Raw genomic sequence first — 13140 nt, 5'->3', positions numbered from 1 at the left:
GGCTAACCTCCGATGAGGGACTCGTAATGGAGAGTACCGCAGGGGTGCAGGCATCAGATAGGTCAGTTTCCCCCTCACCCCGACCAGTTCCCTGCCGGTTACCAGGTGAGAATAAATTAGTGGGAGTCTGCTCGGGGCTAACGGCGTCCCTGATGGTACCTAAGGTGGAACGCTTGAAAAAAATTGGATCAGTAGACATCCTTTTCTCAGTTAGAGCTATCTCTCGTTCCAACACAACAGCAGCCCTAGTAATAAACTCATCCATGGTCCTAGATATGGACCCACCTGTGCTACTAGTTGCAATTTTTTCCCCTTCCCTGTGTTAGACATTATATAGGTTCAATCACAGGACACAAATAGACTAGGTGAGAAAACAATAAATATATAAACTAACCCACAGCCCCAACAACTAGATTTTAGGGGGGTGGCCCAGCCCAGCCTCCTCAGGCCCCGTATGGCCACAGATGGCCCGCCCTTTGCCCGGGCTTAGCCCGGCGCACGCCCGCGCGCGTCCCGCGTGGGGAGCGACAGACCCAATTATGTAGAGTTATGGCGAGGAGGGCGTGAGGAGGACGTAACGTCGCCGCACGGGCTGCCGGTCCTCGCAGTCCCACCGGTTACCAGGTCCAAAATGCCCCACACAAGACTCTCCTCGCAAGTCTCTCCTCGCAACAAGCCTCTAAGCGGCACCTGAGAAAAGAGTCAACAAACAGATGGTAGTGGTGTCAAAATACTCCATCATCAGCCAAAAATATAAGAACATCATCCTCAAACACTGGCCTCTGTTGAGTGGTGAACCAGATTTCAAAGGATTATTCGAGAACAAACCGATTTTTCGTGCACTAGAGATCGGAATCTCCAAGAAATTCTAACCAAACCCACTGAGAGTCCTATACCCGCTGTATACAAAGGATTGTTACCCTGTTACAATTGTAGCAACTGCCATAACATTATCCCAGGAAATTTCATCACCATCCCATGAAGGGAACCAAGATCAAACTGAAAGTCAACGCAACCTGCAACACAGCCAATGTTATTTACATGTTGAAGTGCCCCTGTGGGTCCTGCTATGTGGGACATACAGAGAGGAAAATATGCACACAGATATTGGAACATAAAAGTAATATCCGAACCAGAAATGCTAAATCCACGGTAGCTTCGCAGTTCATGGAGAATAATCACACTGTAGCACAGCTCAAGTTTCTTATTCTAGAGGTGATTAAACCTTGTGCCAATAACAAGAATACACTACTTAAGAGTGAAAATTACTGGATTCGCTACATGAGCACGATGCAGCCTAACGGGCTCAATGACAGAATGGAATTTACCTGTTACCTTTAAACATACTGTACATCAGAGACTTTTATGTGAATTGATATTTGGGATTATCTATATGAGCATGTCATTGGCTTATAACAGTGTTTATTTTTACGTCATTGTGATATCTGTATTTATTTTTCTGTTGCCCGCATTCACACGCTGTGCACCTTCCGTTATTTTCATCATTTTTAAACTTCGGGTTACACCGTTCCAAGATGGCGCCCGTTCTTGAGGCCAGAATCTTAGTCCTTTCTCTATTTTGCACTGTCTTCGTTTATTCACCGCGTCTGAGGACGCCATGAACCTACCGTTGTTACCCGCGAGATGTTGTTACTATTGCATGCCACCAGCACCGGAATAGACAGTCTGTTTATTTTACCACAAGTAAGTCCCTCTACCGAGGACCCGCTTTCACTTTTGCAAAAGCGTTCGTTTCTAGTATTGAGTACCAGCTTTGGTGTCTATTTTCAGAGAACGCAGCGTTACAAGTTTCACCACCGTGAGTTTACCCTCACCAGGTTTATACGCATGTTATCTACACCTCCATAAGTCTTTGAAACACACAGTTGAATGCCATAGCACTTTCTTGTATGCACCGTCCTCACCACATTGAATCTCACACTTCGGTTCTTTGTTTTATACGATCTTTACACACTTGGCACTGTAAAGCACCACTGTTAGACCTGTCAGCCCTAGGGTGGTCTTTCCCTGTTTGTTTCGCCCTTGCCTCATTTTTCCCACCTTCTTTTTGTTGGCCCTTAGGTCTTCGGGCCCCTTTTCATGGCTAATCCATGTTAGGGTGCAGGTGCTCTCTACTACAGACATGGCTGCCACTGGCCCCTGCTACTGCAGCGTGGTCTTTGAGTGTAGCACCCTAGTTGCCAGGAGCTGGCTGGGACCCCATACAATGTTGCAATGCCAGCCTGCCCTCCCCTGTCCATAGGTAGAGTGGGGAAGTTCCTGGAACCTTCCAGAAGAAAGGTGGAGCTGATTTTTGCCGCCTTAGAGAGTGGTCACCTGACCTGGGCATACTTAAGCAAGGGAGGGAACTTTTCTTAGCCAGTTGGGGCATCACTGACCTGGGGAACCCACGCAGGAGATTTAGGCGGGAGGGCCTAGTCAGGAACTTATGCCACTGGGAGTGACAGGATTTAGGTGCTGCCTCTTAAGCTGAGTGAGGTATCCTAGACAAGCACCCTGATCTGGCCCAGCGGTAGGCAACTCCAGGGTCCATCTGCAGTGGCCTGAGTAAACTCAGCCAGCCTCCAACTCTGACCCCCCCTCTTCTTCAAGAAACCATCACCTAAGGGCGCAGAACCAACCAAGCGCCAAGAAGACTACTTGCCCTTAACCAGAGACTGCTGGGGGATCGACCAGGTACTGGGCTGTGCTGCCCTGCGCACTCTCTGCCTTCATCTGGGTCCATCTTGCCCTGCCTGTCTCCCCCTGACTGACTTGTTCTGCTTTCCATCCTGCCTGCCTTATTTGCTGACTAACTTGAAAAGCGCTGAACTCTGTTCGTCTGCCCAGCGCTGTGTCAGGGACTGCCTGTCCTTTCAGAAACCACCGAAATTGCCTTCCCTGCCCTGCCGGTGCCTAGCGCTGTGAAGCGCCTCCCAAGCGCTGGATTGCCCCGGGTGTGCGCCGATTGACACTGCCTTGTAGCGCTGTGGAACCCCCCCGGCGCTAGGCCCCTCAGGAGAGTGCCGTATTGCTGCTCCACGCGCTCACCTGCCTCGGTGTCAAGCGCTGTGCCTAGCCCCCTGAGGCACCTGAGGAGTCCTCATCACCATCGCGGCTTCCGCGCCGCTCTTGCATCACCCCAAAGCACTTCCGGCCTGTCGGCGTGGCTGCCTGCCTCCGCGCTGTGACCCGCGCCAGCAGTGATTCCCCCCTCGGCGGCCCCCGCATGCTAGGAGAGGGCCGCCGCATCAAGCGAACCAGGCCGCGGTAGGCCTGAAGCCAGCGTCCACCCCACGTGACCGGGGAGCTCCTCCGCCCTGCCCCCGAGGCGGGCGCCGCGATTGGAGGAACCAGCCCCAGCCCCTGCTCCGATTGGTCCCCGGGCCGAAGCTGTGTCTGGAGGCCCGAAGACCGCCCGGACTTGTCGCGGAGGGGGCCGTGGAGCCAGGAAGCCCCCTCCGATTTGCCCCGACTGCTGGTCCCGCCTCGCCCCGGGCGCTGGTGCTCTGAAGCTGAACCTGCACCGCGCCGGGTCGAGTGAGGTCCCGGGAGGGTTGAAACCCCTCTCCCTCGCCCAGTATCTGCGCAAGGGCCCCGGAGGGCTGAAAACACAAGGTAACCCCCCAGGGGAGGAGGGCGGAAGGCCGGAGAGGGTCCCGGGGCTGCCCCTCCCCCGAGGAAAGCGAGACTGGGCCCGGTTGGCCCCTATGTGCCTCGAGAGTTGCGAGGCCTGAGTTGACAGTTTATGCTTGAGGGCCGGCTTACTGGTTATTGCCTGGTTAGGCCGGTGACCATTTGGAATGAGCCCTGCACACGGGAATCGTGGGCCCGCATGACAAGAAGTGCCTTAATGCAATGGCTTAATGGGTGTAATGTTCCCTTCTATGTAGTGAAATGCTGTATTGAAGGCCATTATTGATCCGCTTTAAGTAATGCTGATGCAGAGATAACATTTCCCTGTACTGAATTTCTTGCAGGGGCGGGCTTCTACGAATCCTGATGGGGTTGCGCTGTGATACTGCATGATTTACCCCATTACTATTCTTGATGACCTGATTTCGGGTATTGACCTGTTGATATTTACAAGAGGAACTGCTTCTTGAAATGTTAGTCCATGGTTTATGAAGGTACCCCCTTAGCCTGCTGAAGAGTATAATGCGACGGGATCGTGTTATTTGACGTTTTACTGCTTTAATGGAAATGCATAATGAAATGCTTCAATGAAATACTTATGATATGCTAATGAAACGCTAATGCCTTGATCGCCTTGATCTGAAGTCTATATAAAAGACATTGATTTTCAATCAAAAGTAATGGTGTGGTCTCCATTATTGCGCCCACTTATTGTCTTAGTGGATGAGTGTGTTGAGTAGCTGCTTTACACGTAAGCCCCTGGTTGCCTTCCGGCTCGAGCCAAGCTACCCCCCGGAGAACTGGTGGTCCCAGTTCTTACATTGTTGGCGAGCGGTGGGATCCAGGACCTGTAGCTACCTAACACCCTCCAACGGGACAGAGTGTGCTGCAATTAATTGGACACCTGTGGTGCCTACAAGCTAACTCAATTGCCCACCACTGTCTAGCCTGCAAAGTGTGTAGGGACCTGTGTTGACCCAGCATTGTCGCCTACGTCCTAGTATCTTTCTTGCAAGTTACCTGGGTCCCCACCTGACAAAATGGAGTTCCAGCTGGCTGACCTTGAAAGGTACATGGTAGTGCAGTTAAGGGAGTTTTGTCAGGGGATGGGGGGGCCGGTGGGGCAGAGAGCTGTAAAAGAAGAGCTCCGCACCGCCGTGAGGGCATGGGTAAGGGCCCACCCAGGGGAGAGAGAGGATGAGGAACAGGAGGAACAGCTCACACAAGGGGAGGCGGACACTCAAGAAGACCCAGGCCTGCTCAACATTGATATGTCCGACAATGTATCGCCAGGAAGACGTTCCAGGGCAGGGAGTATTGTGTCTAGGTGGAGTGTGTCGCCGCAGGAGTACAAGGACAGGAGGGAGGAGAGGCGATTGAAGTGGGAGCTGGCCAAGTTAGAGCACCAGAGGGAGAGAGAAAGGGAAGACAAGCAGTTTGCTTTGGAGGAAAGGAAGTTGGCGCACAAGCTCCAGCTCAAAGAAATGGAGCTGAGAGCGTTACAGTTGGGTGCGCCAGGAATTCTGAATGGTGGCAGCATACCAGACGCTCAGCAGGAGCCCAGATTCTGGTTACCTGAGGAGGTGATAGCGAGCTACACCAAGGGGGATGACATTGCCAGGTGGTTGGAGGCGTATGAAGTGGCCTTGACTGCCCATGGGGTGCCCGAGAAACATTGGGGAGGTGGTTTGTACCGGTATATACCTCCTGACATCAAGGACACCCTCCTGTATTTAGATAAGGCAGACCAGTTTAGGTATTCCCCCATGAAGGAGGCGCTCATTAAGCATTTTGGCCTCAACCCCGAAAGGTATCGCCAGAGGTTCCGTGGCAGCCATAAGCTGTCCACGCAGAATTGGTGGATTTTTTTGAGTATGCCCGTAAGGCTCAGGATGGTTGGGTGCGTGGCAGCGAGATGCGTGATTATGAGGGCCTGTACAATCTTTTTTTGAGAGAGCACCTCTTGGATAAGTGTTTTCCGGAGCTGCGCCAGCATCTGGTGGACCGCAAGCTTACTGACCCCCGTGAGCTTGCGGAGGAGGCGGATACTTGGGTTAGCACCCGGGTGTCACACAAGGGCCCCGGGGGAGATGGCCCGAAAGGCGGACAGGGCGCCCCCCAGAAGAAAGAGGGTGGAGATAAAAGAACGGAGTTCTCACGAGGCCCACAAACTAGACAGTTTGGGAAAGGAGTAGGAACCCCACCTCAGAACCGTTCCCCAAAGCCCACTTACCCTGACAAGAGTCAGCAGCCAAAAGTGGTCCGATGCTATGAGTGCGGAGAGGTCGGACACTACAAGGGAGATGCCCAGTGTCGCAAACAACCCCCAGCCCCCACTGGTGGCAAGAGTCCCGGGGTGGCTAGTGTAGCACTTGGGATGGAGCTGCCCGTCGATAGGGAAGGGGAGTGGACAGGCCTGACCCTGGTTTCACTTGGGGATAGAGAGATGGTCCCAGTGACGCCCTTACCATCGAATACTGCTAAGTACCAGCAGAGGGTGAAGGTCAATGGGGAGGAGGTGGAAGCTCTGAGGGACACAGGAGCCAGCATGACCACCGTAGTGAGGCGGCTGGTGTCTCCTGAGTAGGTAGTACATGATGTGTTCCATCCGGCCGTGTTGGCTGACGGCAGTATGAGCTACTATCCCGTGCCTCAAGTTCCCTTTGAGTGGGGAGGAGTGTCAGGCCTGTTGAGAGTTGCGATCAGCCCTGTCTTGCCTGTGGACTGTCTGCTCGGTAATGACCTAGAACATACCGCCTAGATGGAAGTGGAGTTTAAGGCCCACACTGAGATGCTGGGGTTACCAGGGTGGACTTGCGCAGTCACGCGGTCCATGGCTGCCCGGCAAGAAGCTCAACCCGAATTGGAGCCTGAGACAATGGCCCAACCCAGTGCCGGTCCAGAGGAGAGTGTTGTGGAGGACACACCCCGTGTGATGGATGGGGAGCCCGTGGAGGTACCCCCGGAGTCCGTGGAGGTGGATGTGTTCCCGTGGGGGACTTGCCGACCCTTGCCGTGGGGCATGTGGAAGGAGGGCCTACCCAGGAGGAATTCTGTCGGGCGCAGAAGGAGTGCCCCACGCTTGAAGGCATGCGGCGACAGGCCGAAGCCCAAGCGGTCAACCAAGAGAGCGGAAGTTATCACGTGTATTGGGAGGATGGCCTCCTGTAAAGTGAGCCGAAGGTTCCGGTGCATGGATCCTCAAAGGCCTTAGTGGTCCCCCAGTGCTACCGGGCCTTTTTATTGGAACTGGTGGATGAGATTCCCTTGGCTGGACACCTGGGCCAGGACAAGACCTTTGCCAGGCTAGTCCCACACTTTTATTGGCCCAGGATGAAGGTTGCCTCTGACACCTACTGCAAGACCTGCAAGACTTGCCAGGCCAGTGGCAAGTCGGGGACCAAAGTGAAGGCCCCCTTGGAACCACTCCCGGTGGTCGGGACCCCTTTTGAGCGGGTCGGAATCGACATCGTTGGGCCGTTGGACCCTCCGACCTCTGCGGGACACCGGTTCCTCTTGGTGTTGGTGGACCACGCCACTCGGTACCCGGAGGCCATCCCTCTGAGGACTGTTACTGCACCTGTGGTGGCGCGGGCCCAGATGGGGATATTTACCCGAGTGGGATTCCCCAAGGTCGTGGTGTTGGACAGGGGCACAAATTTCATGTCGGCCTACATGCAGGCCATGTGGAAGGAGTGCGGAGTGACCTATCGGTTCTCCACTCCTTACCACCCCCAGACTAACGGGCTCGTAGAGCGCTTCAACAAGACCTTGAAGGGGATGATCCGGAGCCTGCCAGAAGACTTGAGGCGGAAATGGGACATCCTCCTCCCTTGCTTGCTGTTTTCGTACCGTGAGGTACCCCAGAAGGGAAGTCGGGTTCAGCCCCTTCGAACTGCTCTATGGCCATCCCGTTAGGGGGCCCCTCAGTCTTGTCAAAGAGGGGAGGGAGAAGACTTCGAAGAAGCTTCCCAGTGATGTTGTCAGCTACATGCTGGCATTCTGCAGTCACATGGCCAAGCTGTGGAAGGAAGCCTCAGACAACTTAGAGGCTAGCCAAGCCGTCATGAAGGAGTGGTATGACCGCAACGCTCGGACAGTGGAGTTGGACGCTGGACAGAAGGTGTGGGTCATGGAGCCTGGGGAGCTTAGTGCCCTCCAGGACCGGTGGACTGGTCCGTACGAGATTGTGGAGCGTCGAGGCCAGACCACCTACGTTGTTGACTTGAAGACCCCCCGTCAGCCCCATCGGGTGCTCCACGTCAACCGCCTGAAGCCTCACCATGAGCGATCGGAGCTTTCTCTCCTCATGGTGACGGATGGGAGCGAGGAGGAGGAGAGCGAGCCTCTTCCGGACCTTCTAGCGGCTCAGGGAAAGGATGGTTCAGTGGAGGGAGTGGTCCTCTCCCCATCCTTGACCCCAGAGCAACAGAGGGACTGCCGCCAGGTATTGGCGCAGCACGCCTCGTTGTTCTCCTTCACGCCTGGAATTACACATCTGTGTACCCATGATGTGGACACAGGGGACAGTCCGCCAGTAAAAACCAAGTCTTACCGGCTGTCCAAGGTGACCAAAATGCTGGAGCTGGGAGTCATCGAACCCTCCAGCAGCCCGTGGGCTAGTTCGGTCGTGCTGGTGCCGAAAGCGGCCCCACCGGGCGCCACACCAGAACTTTGGTTCTGTGTGGACTATCGGGGGTTGAACTCTGTCACCAAGACAGATGCCCACCCGATACCACGGGCAGACGAGCTGATCGACCGGCTGGGAGCAGCCAAGTACCTCAGCACCATCTATTTGACATCCGAGTACTGGCAGATTGCCATTGCCGATGGAGCGAAGGAGAAAACAGCGTTCTCCACCCCCGAGGGCCACTACCAATTTCGAGTGATGCCTTTCGGGCTCAAGAATGCTCCGGCCACCTTCCAGCGGTTGGTGAACCAGGTGCTATCTGGCCTGGAGTCCTTCTCAGCGGCTACCTGGATGACAAAGCTGTCTTTAGTAGCACCTGGGAGGACCATCTGCAGCATCTCCAGGAGGTGCTGCGGGCGTTGAAACGTGCTGGCCTCACCATCAAGGCTAGCAAGTGCCAGATTGGACAGGGATCTGTCGTGTACCTGGGACACCTGGTGGGCGGGGGTAAGGTGCAACCCCTCCAGGCCAAAATTGAGACCATCATGGCCTGGGAGCCCCCCAAAACTCAGACTGAGGTCCGAGCTTTCCTCGGTCTCACTGGCTACTACCGCAGGTTCGTCAAGGGATATGGCACCATCGTGGCCCCCTTGACCGAGTTGACGTCCAAAAAGCAGCCACGCAAGGTCATCTGGACGGCTGCTTGCCAGGAGGCATTTGAAACACTGAAGCGCGCGATGTGCACCGCTCCGGTGCTGGCCACTCCGGACTTCCAAAAAGAATTTATCGTGCAGACAGATGCCTCAGAGCATGGCGTAGGCGCCGTGCTGTCGCAACTCAACGATGATGGCCAAGACCAACCTGTGGCCTTCATTTCCAGAAGACTCCTCCCTCGGGAACAGCGATGGAGTACCATCGAGCGAGAAGCCTTCGCGGTGGGCTGGGCCTTGAAGAAGCTGAGGCCATACCTTTTTGGCTCTCACTTCCTAGTTCAAACCGACCACTGTCCCCTTCGCTGGCTCATGCAGATGAGAGGCGAAAATCTCAAGTTGCTAAGGTGGTCCATTTCCCTACAGGGGATGGACTTTAGGGTGGAACATCGGCCCGGAGCTGACCACGCCAACGCTGACGGTCTCTCCTGGTTTTTCCGCCTTAGCGATGAGAACTCCCTAGAGGTTGGGTAGTTCTTCCCTCTTTCGGCTCGGGGGGACGCATGTTAGACCTGTCAGCGCTAGGGTGGTCTTTCCCTGTTTTTTTCGCCCTTGCCTCATTTTTCCCACCTTCTTTTTGTTGGCCCTTAGGTCTTCGGGCACCTTTTCATCGCTAATCCATGTTAGGGTGCAGGTGCTCTCTACTACAAACATGGCTGCCACTGGCCCTTGCTACTGCAGCATGGTCTTTGAGTGTAGCACCTTAGTTGCCAGGAGCTGGCTGGGACCCCATACAATGTTGCAATGCCAGCCTGCCCTCCCCTGTCCATAGGTAGAGTGGGGAAGCTCCTGGAACCTTCCAGAAGAAAGGTGGAGCTGATTTTTGCCACCTTAGAGAGTGGTCACCTGACCTGGGCATACTTAAGCAAGGGAGGGAACTTTTCTTAGCCAGTTGGGGCATCACTGACCTGGGGAACCCACGCAGGAGATTTATGCGGGAGGGCCTAGTCAGGAACTTATGCCACTGGGAGTGACAGGATTTAGGTGCTGCCTCTTAAACTGAGTGAGGTATCCTAGACAAGCCCCCTGATCTGGCCCAGCGGTAGGGAACCCCAGGGTCCATCTGCAGTGACCTGAGGAAACTCAGCCAGCCTCCAACTCAGACCCCCCCCTCTTCTTCAAGAAACCATCACCTAAGGGCGCAGAACCATCCAAACGCCAAGAAGACTACTTGCCCTTAACCAGAGACTGCTGGGGGATCGACCAGGTACTGGGCTGTGCTGCCCTGCGCACTCTCTGCCTTCATCTGGGCCCATCTTGCCCTGCCTGTCTCCCCCTGACTGACTTGCTCTGCTTTCCATCCTGCCTGCCTTATTTGCTGACTAACTTGAAAAGCGCTGAACTCTGTTCGCCTGCCCAGCGCTGTGTCAGGGACTGCCAGTCCTTTCAGAAACCACCAAAATTGCCTTCCCTGCCCTGCCGGCGCCTAGCGATGTGAAGCGCCTCCCAAGCGCTGGATTGCCCCAGGTGGGGGCCGATTGACACTGCCTTGTAGCGCTGTGGAACCCCCCGGCGCTAGGCCCCTCAGGAGAGTGCCGTATTACCCCTCCACACGCTCACCTGCCTCGGCGTCAAGCGCTGTGCCTAGCCCCCTGAGGCGCCTGAGGAGAGCTCATCACCATCGCGGCTTAGGCACCGCTCTTGCATCACCCCCTAGGTGCTTCCGGCCTGTCGGCGTGGCTGTCTGCCTCCGCGCTGTGACCCACGCCAGCAGTGATTCCCCCCTCGGCAGCCCCCGTATGCTAGGAGAGGGCCGCCGCATCAAGCGAACCAGGCCGCGGTAGGCCTGAAGCCAGCGCCCGCCCCACGTGACCGGGGAGCTCCTCTGCCCCGCCCCCGAGTGCCGCACAGCAATTGGTCCTGGCTGGCGCGCCCTCGAGGCGGGCGCCGCGATTGGAGGAACCAGCCCCGGCCCCTGCTCCGATTGGTCCCCGGGCCGAAGCTGTATCTGGAGGCCCGGACACCGCCCGGACTCGTCGCGGAGGGGGCCGTGGAGCCAGGAAGCCCCCTCCGATTTGCCCCAACTTCTGGTCCCGCCTCGCCCCCCTGCGCTGGTGCTCTGAAGCTGTACCTGCACCGCGCCGGGTCCAGTGAGGCCCCGGGAGGGTTGAAACCTCTCTCCCTCGCCCAGTGTCTGCGCAAGGGCCCCGGAGGCCTGAAAACACAAAGTAAACCCCCAGGGGAGGAGGGCGGAAGGCTGGAGAGGGTCCCGGGGCCGCCCCTCCCCCGGGGAAAGCGAGACTGGGCCCGGTTGGCCTCTATGTGCCTCGAGAGTTGCGAGGCCCGAGTTGACAGTTTATGCTTGAGGGCCGGTTTGCTGGTTGCCTGGTTAGGCCGTTGAACATTTGGAATGAGCCCTGCACACGGGAATCGTGGGCCCGCATGACAAGAAGTGCCTTAATGCAATGGCTTAATGGGTGTAATGTTCCCTTCTATGTAGTGCATGCTGTATTGAAGGCCATTATTGATCCGCTTTAAGTAATGCTGATGCAGAGATAAAATTTCCCTGTACTGAATTTCTTGCAGGGGCGGGCTTCTACGAATCCTGATGGGGTTGCGCTGTGATACTGCATGATTTACTCCATTACTATTCTTGATGACCTGATTTCGGTTATTGACCTGTTGATATTTACAAGAGGAACTGTTCATAACTGCTTCTTGAAATTTTAGTCCATGGTTTATGAAGGTACCCCCTTAGCCTGCTGAAGAGTATAATGCGACAGGCTGTGTTATTTGACGTTTTACTGCTTTAACGGAAATGCATAATGAAATGCTTCAATATAATACTTATGATATGCTAATGAAATGCTAATGCCTTGATTGCCTTGATCTGAAGTCTATATGAAAGACATTGATTTTCAATCAAAAGTACTGGTGTGGTCTCCATTATTGCGCCACGTATTGTCTCAGTGGATGAGTGTGTTGAGTAGCTGCTTTACACATAAGCCCCTGGTTGCCTTCCGGCTCGAGCAAAGCTACCCCCCGGAGAACTGGTGGCCCCAGTTCTTACAACCACGCACCGGTCTTTTTACATTTTTTACAATCTTCACACAGTTATGCAGCTTCTAAATCCGTTTTTTGCACATTATTCACTCTGTTGATGACACGTGTTTGTGGAACTTTGACACCATCTGAGCACAGAACAGCATGCTGCGCATGGATTCCTTGACACTTCAATTTGTTGATTTTGAGTCTCAGTTGAGACGCTTTCTTGATGAGTACCTTTCTTTATTTACAGAACTACCCCCTGATGAAGGGCTTATTTAATGCCCGAAATGCATTGGGAAATTAAGTTTCGGTGAACAATGTATTGAGGAGAATACACTGGATTAAATTGGAAATTTGAAGATACTTGATCATGAAAAGAATGATCATTAAAGTTTCAACTTAAGAACTTTGTTGAACTTTGTGATTTAAAGATTTTAAGTGGATGAGAAACTTGAGTGTTTCCTTACAAGCTGTGCGCAGAGGGTCAGCCTCAAGTCCGAGGCTGCTTTGTATTAGTTGGAACTGCAGCTTCACCAGCTTCACCAGCACCAGAGCCGCCAATCCACCTACAGGACAGGACTCAACCACCTCCACTGCATACTCCTGAACACCCGCTCCGCACGCAAACACACCGTCAAACTCTGGGACCTGCTCGACACATCCTCCCCGGACGTCGCCTTCCTGACAGAGACCTGGATGAACAATTCCTCGGCACCCGACATCGCCATAGCCATCCTGGATGGCTACAAGATCACCTGCAGAGACGGCGCCAATGGAGTCGGAGGAGGAAGCGCCATCGTCCACAAATCCATCCTCAAGGTCTCCACCAACTCCGACGACACCCTCAACACCACCGAACCCCTGCACTTCCAGATCCACACCAACCCCAACACCACCCTCAAAGGCACTCTGATCTGCAGACCCCCCAGACTCCAAGCACAGTTCAGCGACTCCATCTCCGACTTTGTCAGCAGGCACGCTACTCGCCTCCAGGGACTACATCCTCCTAGGAGACCTGAACTCCCCCACCCTGATAGACAACCTTGCCAACCTCGGACTCAGACAGCTCGTGACAACACCCACCCACTCCGCAGGACACACGTGGACCCCATCTTCTCTGCAAGCTCACACGTCTCCTTCAGCCACACCCCCGAACTCTACTGGGCCGACCATTGC

This window comes from Lissotriton helveticus, chromosome 3_1, assembly GCF_964261635.1.
Source record: "Lissotriton helveticus chromosome 3_1, aLisHel1.1, whole genome shotgun sequence".
NCBI classification, from domain to species: domain Eukaryota; kingdom Metazoa; phylum Chordata; class Amphibia; order Caudata; family Salamandridae; genus Lissotriton; species Lissotriton helveticus.
The sequence above is the reverse complement of the archived record's forward strand: the minus strand, read 5'-3'. Positions refer to the sequence as shown.